We start from the raw sequence: 20557 nt of genomic DNA on the forward strand, positions 1-20557 counted from the left end.
TTTCCATCATTTTTGAATTTCAAAATGTTTGTGAACACTTTAAATTCTGACTCCTTTTTTATAAACCAAAATTTCAACAAAAAATGTTATTAGCATTTCAATCTTTGACATTTTTCAATAAGCTGTTGTCAACAGGAAGGTTGTAAGCAGTAATGGACTTTACGTCTGACTTCATTTGGTCCAGGTAAAACAAAACCCTGATATATAGCTTATTCAAGTGTATGTGAATCTTTGAAGTCTCCATTCTCTGAAGCTGATCTTTCTTTCCCCCGCATTCCCAATTGTTTGTATTTGACCTTCACTAGAGACTCTGACATCCCATAATTGCCCTTCCTCGGTCCTGACCCAGCCTCCTACTTGTGGTGATATCTCACTGGGAGGGTTCCTCACATCTGAATTATACTAGTGTAAATAGGATCATAATCTGGCACTAATCCTCATGGGTTCTGGCTAGCTTCATCTCTCTTGTGACTTGACTGGCACATCCCTGTATTAGAAGCTCCACATAAAACATAGTGTTCTTTTCTCTAACCCTATGAAATCCCTAAGCCTTGTGAGACTTGAAAACAGCTGCTGGACTAGCAGATTTCCAAATCTGTTGAGGTCCCAAGATGAAACTCAGCAAAACTAAAAGATTTTTTCCTGCAGTAGGAAGTCAGAGGGAGTATACTTTACTGATAATTTTCTAAAGGGTCTGCTGTGAGGAAGCTTAAGATTTAGGTTCAGATTTTGTACAGTTTTTGACCTGGTCAAATTGGTTCAGCTCTCCTTTGTTTTACAGATGAGGCTTTAAAGTGAGGAAGAGACTCAGTGGCTCAGACTGAGCAAGGAAAAATGTTCCAGATAGTTTGGGGGAAAACACATGAAAGAGAAAACCCAGACTGTGAGGAGTCTCGAGGAGAGTACAATGAGGAGGCCAGGATGGAAGCAACAGAGCAAGCATTTAGGTAGATATGAGGTCAGTGAGGTAAAGAGTTTCACTCTCTGGGGATAGTGAAAACCAGGAGGACAAAATATATTTCAATTAAGGAAAAATCTGGTAGTAGGTTCAAGATTATCCATCTTCCTAGGATCTGAAAAGTAGATGTGGAGTGGGCCCAATCTTAATTAGGAAATCTAAAGTGACCTGCTTCCACCGTTGGAAGGGATATGACAAATTATGATGAGCAGTGGTGGAAAAAGTTAGCTGTGAGTCCAGTGGAGAGGAAGCAGCCTTCTTCCTAGAAACATTACACAAACATGAAAGAGGGTTTTGAGGCAGATAAGGTCACAGAGCTCAATTCATTCATTAAATAAACTTGACAAACCAATTACTATGAATCTACCACTCCACTGAAATGCTGAATAGGGTTTTTAGGGGAATAAGAAGGATTTCCAGAGAATGGTAGAACAATCCATTAATGGGCATAGAAATGGCTTCAGTCCCAATGGAGAAATATAAACATAGAGATGAAGGAAACAGAAAGAATACAAAACAAACAAACAAAAAACCCCCAACAACCTGGAAGTCTTAAATCCTTTTAGTACTTTACTTAGTATTAAATAATTAGAAGGAAAGTGTCAAGATGTGAATGTATTATTTTAAGTTTGTATAGCATGGTAAATCTCATTTACACTGGTACCAATCTGAAAGGAAGAGAAGTGAAATATGGAAAATTGGGAACAATTTGGCTTCTACCATGACATTTTTCCATTTTGTATGACAAGTTGAGGGCCCTGGGAATAATTAAGCGCTGATGGGAATTGGACTGGGAGCCAAAAGACCAAGGGCACATCTACACTGGGAGAAAAAAAAAAACCCAAAAGCCACAGCAGTGAATCTCAGAGCCTGTTCAGCTGACTTTGGCTCACACTATGGAGCTAAAAATAGCAGTGGAGAGGTCTCACAGCCCAAGCTCCAGCGCAAGAGGGAACTCCTACTCTGCTATTTTTAGCCCCATAGTGCAAGTCTGAGTCAGTTGACCCAGGCTCTGAGACTTGCTGATGTGATGTGTTTTTTTTTGTGTCATGTAGGTGTACTCTTAGGTTCATTTCCAGCTCAGCTAAGGACCTGCTGTTTGAACTTTGGCAAGTCACTTCACCTCTCTCTGCCTGTTTTCCCTCCCACCTTTGTCTAAGCTTTTTGATTTAGAAGTCCCTCACTGTGTTTGTACAGTGTACAGAACAATAAGGGGCTTATTTCTGTTAGACCCTGTAGATGCTACTGTAATACAAATAAAGATTTTCAGTCAGTTACACCAATCTGACACTGATGAAACTATGGATTTCAGTGGAATTTCTCTTTTTACACTTTTGTGAAAAGAGAATCCAGACTTACATCACTAGATTGTCCAGCAGAAGTTGGATCCTGGAATCAAAAAAGTAATTAGGAAAATGGAAAGGAATACCTGCTGTATAGTTTATCATCATTTAAAAATATTTCATAACACGTAGAGTCTTACCGTGGTGTGCAGATTGCTAGAGAGCTGCTTGAGGTGCAGACCTCTTATATCCTCGCCCCCCAAATAAGGCAGATGGATTAAAAACGGGGTGTAAAGGGGGGAGATCACAAAATTATGTGTATGCATACCTCAGAAGGTGAAGAGCAGTGAATTCATAATAAATCCACAAAGGAGTGTACTTTTTTTTTTTTTTAAAAGGAAACTAAAGGCAGCACAGGTATACAGTGTCATCTAAGATTGAGGTCAATTGAAGGAAGTGAGAACAGAACAATTTCAGATTCTAAAAGGAGATGCTAAATCATTGTAATTTCTTGTTTATAGATTCATAGATATTAAGGTCAGAAGGGACCATTATGATCATCTAGTCCGACCTCCTGCACAACGCAGGCCACAGAATCTCACCCACCCACTCCTGCGAAAAACCTCTCACCTATGTCTGAGCTATTGAAGTCTTCAAATCGTGGTTTAAAGACTTCAAGGGGCAGAGAATCCTCCAGCAAGTGACCTGTGCCCCATGCTACAGAGGAAGGCGAAAAACCTCCAGGGCCTCTTCCAATCTGCCCTGGAGGAAAATTCCTTCCTGACCCCAAATATGGCGATCAACTAAACCCTGAGCATGTGGGCAAGATTCACCAGCCAGATACCCAGGAAAGAATTCTCTGTAGTAACTCAGATCCCACCCCATCTAACAGGCCATTAGGCCTATTTACCATGAATATTTAAAGCTCAATTAATTACCAAAATCATGTTATCCCATCATACCATATCCTCCACAAACTTATCGAGTCTAATCTTAAAGCCAGATAGGTCTTTTGCCTCCACTGCTTCCCTTGGAAGGCTATTCCAAAACTTCACTCCTCCGATGGTTAGAAACCTTTGTCTAATTTCAAGTCTAAACTTCCCAATGACCAGTTTATATCCATTTGTTCTTGTGTCTACATTGGTACTGAGCTTAAATAGTTCCTCTCCCTCTCTGGTATTTATCCCTCTGATTTATTTACAGAGAGCAATCATATCTCCCCTCAACCTTCTTTTAGTTAGGCTAAACAAGCCAAGCTCCTTGAGTTTCATAGAATCATAGAATATCAGGGTTGGAAGGGACCCCAGAAGGTCATCTAGTCCAACCCCCTGCTCAAAGCAGGACCAATTCCCAGTTAAATCATCCCAGCCAGGGCTTTGTCAAGCCTGACCTTAAAAACCTCTAAGGAAGGAGATTCTACCACCTCCCTAGGTAACGCATTCCAGTGTTTCACCACCCTCTTAGTGAAAAAGTTTTTCCTAATATCCAATCTAAACCTCCCCCACTGCAACTTGAGACCATTACTCCTCGTTCTGTCATCTGCTACCATTGAGAACAGTCTAGAGCCATCCTCTTTGGAACCCCCTTTCAGGTAGTTGAAAGCAGCTATCAAATCCCCCCTCATTCTTCTCTTCTGCAGGCTAAACAATCCCAGCTCCCTCAGCCTCTCCTCATAACTCATGTGTTCCAGTCCCCTAATCATTTTTGTTGCCCTTCGCTGGACTCTCTCCAATTTATCCACATCCTTCTTGAAGTGTGGGGCCCAAAACTGGACACAGTACTCCAGATGAGGCCTCACCAATGTCGAATAGAGGGGAACGATCACGTCCCTCGATCTGCTCGCTATGCCCCTACTTATACATCCCAAAATGCCATTGGCCTTCTTGGCAACAAGGGCACACTGCTGACTCATATCCAGCTTCTCGTCCACTGTCACCCCTAGGTCCTTTTCCGCAGAACTGCTGCCTAGCCATTCGGTCCCTAGTCTGTAGCTGTGCATTGGGTTCTTCCGTCCTAAGTGCAGGACCCTGCACTTATCCTTATTGAACCTCATCAGATTCCTTTTGGCCCAATCTTCCAATTGGTCTAGGTCCTTCTGTATCCTATCCCTCCCCTCCAGCGTATCTACCACTCCTCCCAGTTTAGTATCATCCGCAAATTTGCTGAGAGTGCAATCCACACCATCCTCCAGATCATTTATGAAGATATTGAATAAAACCAGCCCCAGGACCGACCCTTGGGGCACTCCACTTGATACCGGCTGCCAACTAGACATGGAGCCATTGATCACTACCCGTTGAGCCCGACAATTTAGCCAGCTTTCTACCCACCTTATAGTGCATTCATCCAGCCCATACTTCCTTAACTTGCTGACAAGAATACTATGGGAGACCGTGTCAAAAGCTTTGCTAAAGTCAAGAAACAATACATCCACTGCTTTCCCTTCATCCACAGAACCAGTAATCTCATCATAAAAGGCGATTAGATTAGTCAGGCATGACCTTCCCTTGGTGAATCCATGCTGGCTGTTCCTGATCACTTTCCTCTCATGCAAGTGCTTCAGGATTGATTCTTTGAGGACCTGCTCCATGATTTTTCCAGGGACTGAGGTGAGGCTGACTGGCCTGTAGTTCCCAGGATCTTCCTTCTTCCCTTTTTTAAAGATTGGCACTACATTAGCCTTTTTCCAGTCATCCGGGACTTCCCCGGTTCGCCACGAGTTTTCAAAGATAATGGCCAGTGGCTCTGCAATCACAGCTGCCAATTCCTTCAGCACTCTCGGATGCAACTCGTCCGGCCCCATGGACTTGTGCACGTCCAGCTTTTCTAAATAGTCCCTAACCGCCTCTATCTCCACAGAGGGCTGGCCATCTCTTCCGCATTTTGTGATGCCCAGCGCAGCAGTCTGGGAGCTGACCTTGTTAGTGAAAACAGAGGCAAAAAAAGCATTGAGTACATTAGCTTTTTCCACATCCTCTGTCACTAGGTTGCCTCCCTCATTCAGTAAGGGGCCCACACATTCCTTGGCTTTCTTCTTGTTGCCAACATACCTGAAGAAACCCTTCTTGTTACTCTTGACATCTCTGGCTAGCTGCAGCTCCAGGTGCGATTTGGCCCTCCTGATAACATTCCTACATGCCCGAGCAATATTTTTATACTCTTCCCTGGTCATATGTCCAACCTTCCACTTCTTGTAAGCTTCTTTTTTATGTTTAAGATCTGCTAGGATTTCACCATTAAGCCAAGTTGGTCGCCTGCCATATTTACTATTCTTTCGACTCATCGGGATGGTTTGTCCCTGTAACCTCAACAGGGATTCCTTGAAATACAGCCAGCTCTCCTGGACTCCTTTCCCCTTCAAGTTAGTCCCCCAGGGGATCCTGGCCATCCGTTCCCTGAGGGAGTCGAAGTCTGCTTTCCTGAAGTCCAGGGTCCGTATCCTGCTGCTTACCTTTGTTCCCTGCGTCAGGATCCTGAACTCAACCAACTCATGGTCACTGCCTCCCAGATTCCCATCCACTTTTGCTTCCCCCACTAATTCTACCCGGTTTGTGAGCAGCAGGTCAAGAAAAGCACCCCCCCAGTTGGCTCCTCTAGCACTTGCGCCAGGAAATTGTCCCCTACGCTTTCCAAAAACTTCCTGGATTGTCTATGCACCGCTGTATTGCTCTCCCAGCAGATATCAGGAAAATTAAAGTCACCCATGAGAATCAGGGCATGCGATCTAGTAGCTTCCGTGAGCTGCCGGAAGAAAGCCTCATCCACCTCATCCCCCTGGTCCGGTGGTCTATAGCAGACTCCCACCACTACATCACTCTTGTTGCACACACTTCTAAACTTAATCCAGAGACACTCAGGTTTTTCTGCAGTTTCGTACCGGAGCTCTGAGCAGTCATACTGCTCCCTTACATACAGTGCTACTCCCCCACCTTTTCTGCCCTGCCTGTCCTTCCTGAACAGTTTATAACCATCCATGACAGTACTCCAGTCATATGAGTTATCCCACCAAGTCTCTGTTATTCCGATCACGTCATAGTTCCTTGACATCACCAGGACCTCCAGTTCTCCCTGCTTGTTTCCAAGGCTTTGTGCATTTGTATATAAGCACTTGAGATAACCTGTTGATCGCCCCTCATTGCCAGTATGAGGCAGGAGCCCTCCCCTCACAGACATTCCTGCCTGTGCTTCCTCCCGGTATCCCGCTTTCCCACTTACCTCAGGGCTTTGGTCTCCTTCCCCCGGTGAACCTAGTTTAAAGCCCTCCTCACTAGGTTAGCCAGCCTGCTGGCAAAGATGCTCTTCCCTCTCTTCGTAAGATGGAGCCCGTCTCTACCCAGCACTCCTCCTTCATGGAACACCATCCCATGGTCAAAGAAACCAAAGCCTTCTCTCCGACACCATCTGCGTAGCCATTCGTTGACTTCCACGATTCGACGCTCCCTACCTAGGCCTTTTCCTTCCACGGGGAGGATGGACGAGAACACCACTTGCGCCTCCAACTCCTTTATTCTTCTTCCTAGAGCCACATAGTCCGCAGTGATCCGCTCAAGGTCATTCTTGGCAGTATCATTGGTGCCCACGTGGAGAAGCAGGAAGGGGTAGCGATCCGAGGGCTTGATGAGTCTCGGCAGTCTCTCCGTCACATCACGAATCTTAGCCCCTGGCAAGCAGCAGACTTCTCGGTTTTCCCGGTCAGGGCGGCAGATAGATGACTCAGTCCCCCGGAGGAGAGAGTCCCCGACCACCACCACCCGCCTTCTCCTCTTGGGGGTGGTGGTCGTGGAACCCCCAACCTCAGGACAGCGCATCTCATGCCTTCCAACCAGCGGAGTCTCCTTCTGCTTTCTCGCCCCAGACATATCATCTGGTCCACTCTCCGCAACGATACCTGTGGAGAGAACATGAAAGCGGTTAGTTACCTGTGTCTGCGTTACTGGAACCCAGACATTCCGCTTACCTCTTCTGGAGGTCACATGTTGCCAAGCTTCTTCACTGGTCTCTTGGCTCCTCTGTGCAACCTGCTCTATATCTGTAGAGCTTTGTGCCCCTAGAAGCCTATCCTGAGTTTCGTCCAGGAAATCCTCAGTTTCCCGTATGCAACGCAGGGTTGTTATCTGTTGCTCCAGACCTTCAATCTTCTCTTCCAATATGGAGACCAGCTTGCACTTTGTACAGACAAAGTCGCTTCTGTCCTGTGGAAGAAAGACAAACATGGCACATCCAGTGCAGGTCACAACAGCTGAACCCCCCCCTTCCATATCACCTTCCTACTATGAGCTTCCTCAGAGCAGTTTGCAAGACGTAAGCCTCACTGGGCTCCCTCCAGGCGAACTCCCAGGCAAACTCCTGCTGTGTGCTGCTCTGCTGTCCCCGCTGCTCAGCTGGTTCGCGAAGCTCTGGCTATTTTTAAACAGCCAGGCTTCCCTGTCGCAAACAAACAGACACCCTACTGCCCGCCCCCTGCAGGCTAGCAGCCAATCAGACACTCACTCAGGCTCTCACACTGCCCCCCCAGCAAACACACGCTTGGATACTTCCTCAGCAAGCAAACAAACACAGACTCGGATACTTACCAGTCCCAGGCAAACTCCTGCTGTGTGCTGCTCTGCTGTCCCCGCTGCTCAGCTGGTTCTCCATACTTCCTCAGCAAGCAAACAAACACAGACTCGGATACTTACCAGTCCCAGGCAAACTCCTGCTGTGTGCTGCTCTGCTGTCCCCGCTGCTCAGCTGGTTCTCCGCCGCTCATCCGCAAACCTTATTAGCACACTCCCACTTTTTGTACCGAGGTCAGTAATAAAAAGATTAAATAAGATTTAAATGTAGGGGACAATTTCCTGGTGCAAGTGCTGGGGGAAACCAGCTAGGGGCAGAGCTCTTCTTGACCTGCTGCTCACAAACCAGGAAGAATTAGTAGGGGAAGCAAAAGTGGATGGGAACCTGGGAGGCAGTGACCATGAGATGGTCGAGTTCAGGATCCTGACACAAGGAGGAAAGGAAAGCAGCAGAATACGGACCCTGGACTTCAGAAAAGCAGACTTTGAGTCCCTCAGGGACCTGATGGGCAAGATCCCCTGGGAGAATAACATGAGGGGGAATGGAGTCCAGGAGAGCTGGCTGTATTTTAAAGAACCTTTATTGACGTTACAGGGGTCAACCATCCCGATGTGTAGAAAGAATAGTAAATATGGCAGGTGGCCAGCTTGGCTTAACAGTGAAATCCTTGCTGATCTTAAACACAAAAAAGAAGCTTACAAGAAGTGGAAGACTGGACAAATGACCAGGGATGAGTATAAAAATATTGCTCAGGCATGCAGGAGTGAAATCAGGAAGGCCAAATCACACCTGGAGTTGCAGCTAGCAAGAGATGTTAAGAGTAACAAGAAGGGTTTCTTCAGGTATGCTGGCAACAAGAAGAAAGTCAAGGAAAGCGTGGGCCCCTTACTGAATGAGGGAGGCAACCTAGTGACGGAGGATGTGGAAAAAGCTAATTTATTCAATGCTTTTTTTTGCCTCTGCCTTCACGAACAAGGTCAGCTCCCAGACTACTGCACTGGGCAGCACAGCATGGGGAGGAGGTGACCAGCCCTCTGTGGAGAAAGAAGTGGTTTGGGACTATTCAGAAAAGCTGGACGTGCACAAGTCCATGGGGCCGGATGTGTTGCATCTGAGAGTGCTAAAGAAGTTGGCAGATGTGATTGCAGAGCCATTGTCCATTATCTTTGAAAACTCATGGCGAACCGGGGAAGTCCCGGACGACTGGAAAAAGGCTAATGTAGTGCCCATCTTTAAAAAAGGGAAGAAGGAGGATCCTGGGAACTACAGGTCAGTCAGCCTCACCTCAGTCCCTGGAAAAATCATGGAGCAGGTCCTCAAGGAATCAATTCTGAAGCACTTAGATGAGAGGAAAGTGATCAGGAACAGTCAGCATGGATTCACCAAGGGCAAGTCATGCCTGACTAATCCAATTGCCTTCTATGACGAGATAACTGGTTCTGTGGATGAAGGGAAACCAGTGGATGTGGTGTTCCTTGACTTTAGCAAAGCTTTTGACACTGTCTCCCACAGTATTCTTGCCAGCAAGTTAAAGAAGAATGGGCTGGATGAATGCACTATAAGATGGGTAAAAATTGGCTAGATTGTCGGGCTCAACGGGTAGTGATCAATGGTTCCATGTCTAGTTGGCAGCCAGTATCAAGCGGAGTGCCCCAGGGGTCGGTCCTGGGGCCGGTTTTGTTCAATATCTTCATTAATGATCTGGAGGATGGTATGGATTGCACCCTCAGCAAGTTTGCAGACAACACCAAACTGAGAGGAGTGGTAGATACGCTGGAGGGTAGGGATAAGATACAGAGGGACCTAGACAAATTGGAGGATTGGAAAGAAGAAGAAATCTTCTTCCAAAAGAAATCTTATGAGGTTCAACAAGGACAAGTGCAGAGTCCTGCACTTAGGACGGAAGAATCCAATGCACCGCTACAGACTAGGGACCGAATGGCTAGGCAGCAGTTCTGCAGAAAAGGACCTAGGGGTGACAGTGGACGAGAAGCTGGATATCAGTCAACAGTGTGCCCTTGTAGCCAAGAAGGCCAATGGCATTTTGGGATGTATAAATAGGGGCATTGCCAGCAGATCGAGGGATGTGATTGTTCCCCTCTATTCGACATTGGTGAGGCCTCATCTGGAGTACTGTGTCTAGTTTTGGGCCCCACACTACAAGAAGGATGTGGAAAAATTGGAGAGAGTCCAGCGGAGGGCAACAAAAATGATTAGGGGACTGGAACACCTGACTTACGAGGAGAGGCTGAGGGAACTGGGATTGTTTAGTCTACAGAAGAGAAAAATGAGGGGAGATTTGATAGCTGCTTTCAACTACCTGAAAGGTGGATCCAAAGAGGATGGATCTAGACTATTCTCAGTGGTAGCGGATGACAGAACAAGGCGTAATGGTCTCAAGTTGCAGTGGGGGAGATTTAGATTGGATATCAGGAAAAACTTTTTCACTAGGAGGGTGGTGAAACACTGGAATGCATTACCTAGGGAGGTGGTGGAATCTCCTTCCTTAGAAGTTTTTAAGGTCAGGCTTGACAAAGCCCTGGCTGGGATGATTTAATTGGGGATCGGTCCTGCTTTGAGCAGGGGGTTGGACTAGATGACCTCTTGAGGTCCCTTCCAACCCTGATATTCTATGATTAAGATTGGTCCCAAAACTGATCCTTGAGGAACTCCACTGGTAACCTCCCTCCAGCCTGACAGTTCACCTTTCAGTAGGACCCACTGTAGTCTCCCTGTTAACCAATTCCTTTTCCACCTTTCAATTTTCATATTGATCCCCATCTTTTCCAATTTAACTAATCCACATGTGGCATGGTATCAAACGCCTTACTGAAATCTAGGTAAATTAGATCCATTGCCTTTCCTTTGTCTAAAAAATCTGTTACTTTCTCAAAGAAGGAGATCAGGTTGGTTTGGCACGATCTACCCTTTGTAAAACTTTTTGTATTTTGTCCCATTTACCATTGACCTCAACGTCCTTAACTACTTTCTCCTTCAAATTTTTTTCCAAGACCTTGCATACTACAGATGTCAAACTAACAGGTCTGTTGATCACTTTTTTTCCCTTTCTTAAAAATAGGAATTATGTTAGCAATTCTCCAATTATATGGTACAACCCGAGTTTACAGATTCATTAAAAATTCTTGCTAATGGGCTTGCAATTTCATGTGCCAATTCCTTTAAGATTCTTGGATGAAGATTATCTGGGTCCCCCAATTTAGTACCATTAAGCTGTTAGAGTTTCGCTTCTACCTTGGATATGGTAATATCTACCTCCATATCCTTATTCCCATTTGTCATGCTACCGTTATCCCTAAGATCCTCTTTAGCCTTATTAAAGACTGATGCAAAGTATTTGTTTAGATATTGCCATGCCTAGATTATCCTTGAGCTCCACTCCATCCTCAGTGTTTAGCGGTCCCACTTCTTCTTTCTTTGTTTTCTTCTTATTTATATGGCTATAGAACTTTTTACTATTGGTTTTAATTCCCTTTGGAAGGTCCAACTCTACTTGACTTTATCCCTACATGTTCTGACCTCAATAAGGTAACTTTTCTTGCTGATCCCTCCCATCTTCCACTCTCTGTATGCGTTCTGCTTTTTCTTAATCACCTCTCTGAGATGCTTGCTCATCCAGCTTGGTCTACAACTCCTGCCTATGAATTTTTTCCCCTTTCTTGGGATGCAGGCTTCCGATAGCTTCTGCAGCTTTGATTTAAAGTAATCCCAGGCCTCCTCTGCCTTTAGATCCATAAGTTCGTCAGTCCAATCCCCTTCCCTAACTAATTTCCTTAATTTTTGAAAGTCAGCCCTTTTAAAATCAAAAACCCTAATTGCAGACTTATTTTTGTTAATCCTTCTGTTCAGTTTGAACTGAATTAGCTCATGATTACTTGAACCAAGATTGTCTCCTACAACCATTTTTTCTATGAGGTCCTCACTACTCACCAAAACCAAATCTAAAATAGTATGGTGTCCCTGTTTATGTCATACCAAATATCACACAATAATACCGCTTCTAGTTAGGAACGTGAAGAGAAAAAAGGGGTGATTATTAAATCCATTGTAATACTGTGGATTTCAAACGGAGAGTTAGAGTCACTTAACTTCTGTCTCAGTGTATCCCCCTGTAAAATAATGATACTTCACACTTAGATAGTTAATTGGGCTAATACTCCTAGTGATGCTGTGAGAAAAGTTCATAGCCTTTTAGAAAGTTCATAGTTATCAAAGCACTTTTGGCATTCCAGCAAATAAAGCCACTAAGAACAAGTGTAGTGTCTATCAGTGATCAGTGGACAATGTTAGCCCTGGTCTACACTAGGACTTTAGGTCGAATTTAGCAACGTTAAATCGATTTAAACCTGCACCCGTCCACACAGTGAAGCCCTTTATTTCGACTTAAAGGGCTCTTAAAATCCATTTCCTTACTCCACCCCTGACAAGTGGATTAGCGCTTAAATCGACGTTCCCAGCTCGAATTTGGGGTACTGTGGACACAATTCGATGGTATTGGCCTCCGGGAGCTATCCCAGAGTGCTCCATTCTGACCGCTCTGGACAGCACTCTCAACTCAGATGCACTGGCCAGGTAGACAGGAAAAGAACCGCGAACTTTTGAATCTCATTTCCTGTTTGGCCAGCGTGGCAAGCTGCAGGTGACCATGCAGAGCTCATCAGCACAGGTGACCATGATGGAGTCCCAGAATCGCAAAAGAGCTCCAGCATGGACCGAACGGGAGGTACGGGATCTGATCGCTGTTTGGGGAGAGGAATCCGTGCTATCAGAACTCCGTTCCAGTTTTCGAAATGCCAAAACCTTTGTGAAAATCTCCCAGGGCATGAAGGACAGAGGCCATAACAGGGACCCGAAGCAGTGCCGCGTGAAACTGAAGGAGCTGAGGCAAGCCTACCAGAAAACCAGAGAGGCGAACAGCCGCTCTGGGTCAGAGCCCCAAACATGCCGCTTCTATGATGAGCTGCATGCCATTTTAGGGGGTTCAGCCACCACTACCCCAGCCGTGTTGTTTGACTCCTTCAATGGAGATGGAGGCAATACGGAAGCAGGTTTTGGGGACGAAGAAGATGATGAGGAGGTTGTAGATAGCTCACAGCAAGCAAGCGGAGAAACCGGTTTTCCCGACAGCCAGGAACTGTTTCTCACCCTAGACCTGGAGCCAGTACCCCCCGAACCCACCCAAGGCTGCCTCCTGGACCCAGCAGGCGGAGAAGGGACCTCTGGTGAGTGTACCTTTTAAAATGCTATACATGGTTTAAAAGCAAGCATGTGAAAGGATTACTTTGCCCTGGCATTTGCGGTTCTCCTAGATGTAGTCCTAAAGCCTTTGCAAAAGGTTTCTGGGGAGGGCAGCCTTATTTCGTCCTTCATGGTAGGACACTTTTATCACTCCAGGCCAGTAACACATACTCAGGAATCACTGTAGAACAAAGCATTGCAGTGTATGTTTGCTGGCATTCAACCAAAATCCGTTCTCTCTCTCTCTGTGTTATCCTCAGGAGAGTGAGATATAATTCATGGTCACCTGGTTGAAATAGGGTGCTTTTCTTCAGGGACACTCAGTATAGCCCATTCCTGGTGGGCTGTTTGCCTGTGGCTGAACAGAAATGTTCCCCGCTGTTAGCCACAGGGAGGGGGGAAGGTTGAGGGGGTAGTCACGTGGTGGGAGGAGGCAAAATGCGACCTTGTAACGAAAGCACATGTGCTATGTATGTAATGTTAACAGCAAGGTTTACCCTGAAAGAGTGTAGCGACTGTTTTATAAAATGTGTCTTTTTAAATACCGCTGTCCCTTTTTTTTTCTCCACCAGCTGCATGTGTTTCAATGATCACAGGATCTTCTCCTTCCCAGAGGCTAGTGAAGCTTAGAAAGAAAAAAAAAACGCACTCGCGATGAAATGTTCTCCGAGCTCATGCTTTCCTCCCACACTGACAGAGCACAGACGAATGCGTGGAGGCAAATAATGTCAGAGTGCAGGAAAGCACAAAATGACCGGGAGGAGAGGTGGAGGGCTGAAGAGAGTAAGTGGCGGGCTGAAGACAGGGCTGAAGCTCAAATGTGGCGGCAGCATGATGAGAGGAGGCAGGATTCAATGCTGAGGCTGCTGCAGGACCAAACCAGAATGCTCCAGTGTATGGTTGAGCTGCAGCAAAGGCAGCTGGAGCACAGACTGCCACTGCTGCCCCTCTGTAACCAACCGCCCTCCTCCCCAACTTCCATAGCCTCCACACCCAGACGCCCAAGAACGCGGTGGGGGGGCCTCCGGCCAACCAGCCACTCCACAACAGAGGATTGCCCAAAAAAAAAGAAGGCTGTCATTCAATAAATTTTAAAGTTGTAAACTTTTAAAGTGCTGTGCTTAAAGTGCTGTGTGGCATTTTCCTTCCCTCCTCCACCACCCCTCCTGGGATACCTTGGTAGTCATCTCCCTATTTGTGTGATGAATGAATAACAAATGCATGACTGTGAAGCAGCAATGACTTTATTGCCTCTGCAAGCGGTGATTAAAGGGAGGAGGGGAGGGTGGTTAGCTTACAGGGAAGTAGAGTAAACCAAGGGGCGGGGGGTTTCATCAAGGAGAAACAAACAGAACTTTCACACTGTAGCCTGGCCAGTCATGAAACTGGTTTTCAAAGCTTCTCTGATGCGTACCGCGCCCTCCTGAGCTCTTCTAACCGCCCTGGTGTCTGGCTGCGCGTAACCAGCAGCCAGGCGATTTGCCTCAATCTCCCACCCCACCATAAATGTCTCCCCCTTACTCTCACAGATATTGTGGAGCACACAGCAAGCAGTAATAACAGGGGGAATATTGGTTTCGCTGAGGTCTAAGCGAGTCAGTAAACTGCGCCAGCGCGCCTTTAAACGTCCAAATGCACATTCTACCACCATTCTGCACTTGCTCAGCCTGTAGTTGAACAGCTCCTGACCACTGTCCAGGCTGCCTGTGTACGGCTTCATGAGCCATGGCATTAAGGGGTAGGCTGGGTCCCCAAGGATACATATAGGCATTTCAACATCCCCAACAGTTATTTTCTGGTCTGGGAAGAAAGTCCCTTCCTGCAGCTTTTGAAACAGACCAGAGTTCCTGAAGATGCGAGCATCATGCACCTTTCCCGGCCATCCCACGTTGATGTTGGTGAAACGTCCCTTGTGATCTACCAGGGCTTGCAGCACTATCGAAAAGTACCCCTTGCGGTTTATGTACTCGCCGGCTTGGTGCTCTGGTGCCAAGATAGGGATATGGGTTCCGTCTATAGCCCCACCACAGTTAGGGAATCCCATTGCAGCAAAGCCATCCACTATCACCTGCACATTTCCCAGGGTCACTACCCTTGATATCAGCAGATCTTTAATTGCGTGAGCTACTTGCATCACAGCAGCCCCCACAGTAGATTTGCCCACTCCAAATTGATTCCCAACTGACCGGTAGCTGTCTGGCGTTGCAAGCTTCCACAGGGCTATCGCCACTCGCTTCTCAACTGTGAGGGCTGCTCTCATCCTGGTATTCATGCGCTTCAGGGCAGGGGAAAGCAAGTCACAAAGTTCCATGAAAGTGCCCTTACGCATGCGAAAGTTTCGCAGCCACTGGGAATCGTCCCAGACCTGCAACACTATGCAGTCCCACCAGTCTGTGCTTGTTTCCCGAGCCCAGAATCGGCGTTCCACAGCATGAACCTGCCCCATTAGCACCATGATGCATGCATTGTCAGGGCCCATGCTTTCAGAGAAATCTGTGTCCATGTCCTGATCACTCACGGGACCGCGCTGACGTCGCCTCCTCGCCCGGTATCGCGTTGCCATGTTCTGGTGCTGCATATACTGCTGGATAATGCGTGTGGTGGTTGATGTGCTCCTAATTGCCAAAATGAGCTCAGCGGCCTCCATGCTTGCCTTGGTATGGCGTCCGCACAGAAAAAAGGCGCGGAACGATTGTCTGCCGTTGCTCTGACGGAGGGAGGGGCGACTGACGACACGGCTTACAGGGTTGGCTTCAGGGAGCTAAAATCCACAAAGGGTGTGCCTGTACATCAAGGAGTATTTCAGGCAGGACTGCACGGAGGGTTCCAATAAGAAATGGTGCACCAAAGTTATCGTTGTTATTGGAACAAGGAGGTTAGCCTGGCCTCTGATTGATACATGGCTAGATTAACCTCGCTGCGCCTTCTCTGTGACTGACTGCAGTGTGATCTAGACAGGGGAGGAGGAAAATGAGTACAAAACAAATCTGGTCTATTTCTTGTTCTGACCCACTCCATCTATCCTTTACATCTTTGGCTGGCAGCAGACAAAAAAGGCGCGAAATGATTGTCTGCCCTTGCTTTCACGGGGGGAGGGAGGGTGGGAACGGGGTCCTGACGACATGTACCCAGAACCACCTGCGACAATGTTTTAGCCCCATCAGGCATTGGGATCTCAACCCAGAATTCCAATGGGCAGCGGAGACTGCGGGAACTGTGGGATAGCTACCCACAGTGCAACGCTCCAGAAGTCGACGCTTGCCTCGGTACTGTGGAAGCGCTCCGCCGAGTTAATGCACTTAATGCACTTAGAGCATTTTCTGTGGGGACACACACACTCGAATATATAAAACCGATTTCAAAAAAACCGACTTCTATAAATTCGACCTAATTTCGTAGTGTAGACATACCCTTAGTGTGGACACTTGTATCCACATCAGTGCACAGTCCAGCATGCAGCAATCCCATCATCCTACAAGAGAAGCCTATAACTTGTCATGGGGCAGATAGAAGAGCAGAAGAATAGTCTGGAAAGCAATGTGATGCTGTGTAAATTATAAAGGAGAATAATTTCTGCTTCAGCGTCTCTTCAGAAACGGAAAATGAGAGAGAGGAAGTTTGACGTTTATCTTGAAAGGAAATTGCTAAAAATGAACATTGGGACAAATGCAGCTAGTTTACTGCAGCAAGTAGTGCAACTACAGCAATGGAGCTTCTCACGGGAATGAGGAGGAAAGGATTTGACCCATCTTTCGGAGCTAAGGTCTCTCAAATGAAGGCAAGCCAGGCTACCAAAACCAGGTCATATTTCGGTATAAGAAAATGGTTACATTTCATTCCTAGTTCTACATAGTTTTGAATTAAACACCAAGTAAAGTTTGAGGCTGTAAAAAAACAAAAACCAAAGGAAAACAAAACCACCAACCTCTCCTCCTCCCCTACTTTAGTTGTTTGGATGACTTTTTCCAGCGCATACGAATTTGCATAAGAAGATACAGCATAACAAATCATTAATACTGCTCCAGATATTTACATCTTTGATCTCCCTGCTTGGTTGACACCCCTAGTGATAAAATGTGGGTAGAAACAGATAAATATGGAAGACCGATATGAAGTAGTACTCTATATACTGTTTTGGATGCAGCTTGCAATGCAAGCTCCTGGTGTACACAGGGCTTGCGAGTCATTATATCACGGCTACACACAGAAGGTAGACTTTGGAGTTAGTGCATACTGTATAAATGATGGCTGTTAGCAAGGTTGGCCTTTGAATAAATTTGCTGTATGATTTCTGTACTGACACATTGCCAATAAGGAGGGGATGAACGGGAAGAAAGTATATTCCTGAGTGCAGGACTGGGAAGAAGAGTCAGTGGTGTTGGGTGGAAGAAAAAGAAGGCTGAACATGTGGAGGATTTTTATTTTGGAGGATCGCTGCGGATTTGGTAGATTCACATTCCATCCAGTCTGACTTTCCTGATATGACAGTGCTTTGCATTTCTATAGCATCTTTTACCCAAGAATACCAAAGGACTTTATAAACAGTGAATTCAGTCTGTGGATAATATCTTCATTTTAACTACATGTTAAATATTATTACTATTTTACAGAGAAGCACACTGAGGTATAGAGGGGTAATTGACACTTACTCATACTACTAGTCAAACTGTCTCCCACAGTGATTCAGACATCTGAACTCACAGCGTGCAAGTTGTGCCAATACCTGATTGTGAAAATACCTGATCAACTCCATGTATGATAGTTTCTAGGATGTATCACGGACACTATAGAGCAGTGGTGGGCAACCTGTGGCCCACAGGCCGCACACAGCCCATCGGGGTAATCCGCTGGCGGGCCACCGGAAAGTTTGTTTACATTTGCATGGCTGCCTGCAGCTCCCAGTGGCCGTGGTTTGCCATTCCTGGCCAATGGGAGCTGTGGGAAGCAGCAGCCAGCACGTTCCTGCAGCCCGCGCCGCTTCTCGCAGCTCCCATTGGCTGGGAACGGCGAACTGAGATCACTGGGAGCTGTGGGCGGCCATGCAAATGTAAACAAACTGTCTGGTGGCCCGCCAGTGGATTACCCTGACAGGCTGCAGGTTGCCCACCACTGCTATAGAGCCAGTGGGGAAAGGATCTAGGTGTCTGGCACTGTCCTTTAACATTTTCAGAAATCCCTTCCCCCACTGGAGGAGAAAAGGCAGCTGCTGGGCCAGATAACTGCTGCTGTTGAATCAAAAGCCATAGAATGGCAACACACAGTAATCACACTCAAAGAAGAAAATAGGCATGACAGCCACCGGAAAACAACTGTCATATTTGAACAAATTGAAGTTTATCTGAGGGCTAAAGACAAGAAGTGTTCATTATCAGTCATTAACAAATTAAAATAAAACAACCCCACCAGTCTTCTCCACAGAAATGCAGAGGAGTGTCACCAGATCTAATCTCCAGGCAGCAAGCCAGCCCCTAAATCTCAATTCAAAGTGAGCCGCTTCTGAAGCCTTTTTACCAAGGTGAGTTTGCCAATATTTGCTAAATTTCTCTCCCCCACACCAGCACCAAGACTGACTTCCTCTGTGGTCTCTTAGTCATGTGATACGGATCTTAACATGGATCTGTGCTGATTGGTCCCTTGAATACAGCTTGCCCATCTGCTGTTCCACAAAAATCTTTTTGAAGCACTGGGGGCCCAATCCAGCAAAGTTCCATGTCTTTCCTGAGCTCTCTTAATTCCCATTGCTTTCAGCTTTCCACAGCAGGTTTTTAGCATCTTTTAGTATAGAGCCCTTGGCAGTATGATTAGGTAGAGAATTACATTGCCAACTAACATCTAAACAACCAGGCAGCTAATGCTTAGGGGAATTTTCTTCCTATGTCCCTTAATTCCAGTGTTAACTGTCATATAATTACTGCTGTTGTATATAACTGTAGTTCTTGCTTTGGTATCCCCCACCTCAGGCTTTATTTTTAAAGGTGCCTGAGTGTTCAAAACAAGCTCTCATCCAGTTCTTTGGCTCAGCTGCCTTTTGAGTTTCAGACAAATAATATAAAGCTACACTGATGCCAGGGCTAGAAAGACACAGATGTTTTCTTAATTGGCAGGAGACAGCTACATTGAGGAACTGTGCCCAGATCAGATTTAGGCCATAAAGGCCTGGTGTCAAGGCACATTGCCCAGTGAAGTGGGATTTATGCACTGGAGCAGTTTAACTTTGGAAGACTGCAGGTTTTGTAGTGATGTCTAAGTGCATCATCACAAATGTGTGGTTGGCCTTTCACATTAAAAATAAAAAATCCATTGGAGTCCCCTTTGTCAGATTTCTCTTATTCTGAGTTGATGTTCAGCTCAACAGCCTTTCCAATGAAAAAGCGGGTCTAATTATGCAGTCCTGTTTGTGAATTATTTTTTTCTGTGTTAATCTGAGCCAGGTTACATATTACGAGAAAAATCAGCCATAGTGTAAACTGGCACAATTCATTTTATTTCCGGGGAGTCACACCTGATTATACTGAGGCTAAACTTGATAGGACGTATTCATGTGTTATTCAGAGAGACAACATATACTAAATCCACAAATTAAACAAAATTTACCTAGCTTTGATGGGAAAAGTTTGAGCCTCCCTCTTCCACCTGTGGACACACAAAATATTCTGTTAGATGGTAAAATAAGTCACTCTTAGTAACCAACAATAACCCTTAATAAACTATTTCTTTGTGGCTGTGAACATCTGATGCACTCTTCTAAAAAGGAAAAAGTACTTATAGTTATGTGCAATGTGTGCATTTATGTACCAACCTTGTGATAGGGACAACTTATTTTACATCTGCAAAGATGAAGTATATCCATGTATGGTTGAGTCACTGAATTTCAGGCTGACTTTTGCAGTTTTATTTATTTAGTATATACCTTTGAGTCCATTGTTGTTTAATCATTTGGGGCATGATCCGGAAAATCCTTTGTGATGTTATACTCCATATTCTTTATGAAAATATGCTTAGGATATGAATATGGCATAACTGAGATATACTTTTATGCAAGATGGCTCATGTAAGATATCATTGGAAAGGTTATGATTTACTGAATGTCATTAACCAATTTGTATGCATGTATCATTTCTGTATCTAAAGTTAGGAATATGGACTATGTAACTATCACAACTGGGTGTGTATTTGGAAGACGCCCACCAGACAACAGGCCATCAGATTTGATGGGCCATTAGGAAGAAAGAACAAGACTGTGAAAATACTAATCTCTCTCCTTCCTGGGAGGCGTCCTGGAAACATAACTGTGACACTACTAGGTCAGGTGGTCTTGTCACCAGACACTAAACATTATTTTGGACTTCTTGTAACTTCCACTAAAAGGAGAGGAGGGGTGTCAAGTTTGGGAAACAAAAGATTCCCGCCTTATGTAAATCTTATTTAAGGGTGGGGAGGAAGGCAAAGGGGACTCTCCTCCATTGCCTACCCAAGAAGAAGGACTGCTGAAAGAACCTGAAGG

The sequence above is a fragment of the Lepidochelys olivacea genome (assembly GCF_965140295.1).
Source record: "Lepidochelys olivacea isolate rLepOli2 genome assembly, chromosome: 1".
Taxonomy (NCBI): Eukaryota; Metazoa; Chordata; order Testudines; family Cheloniidae; genus Lepidochelys; species Lepidochelys olivacea.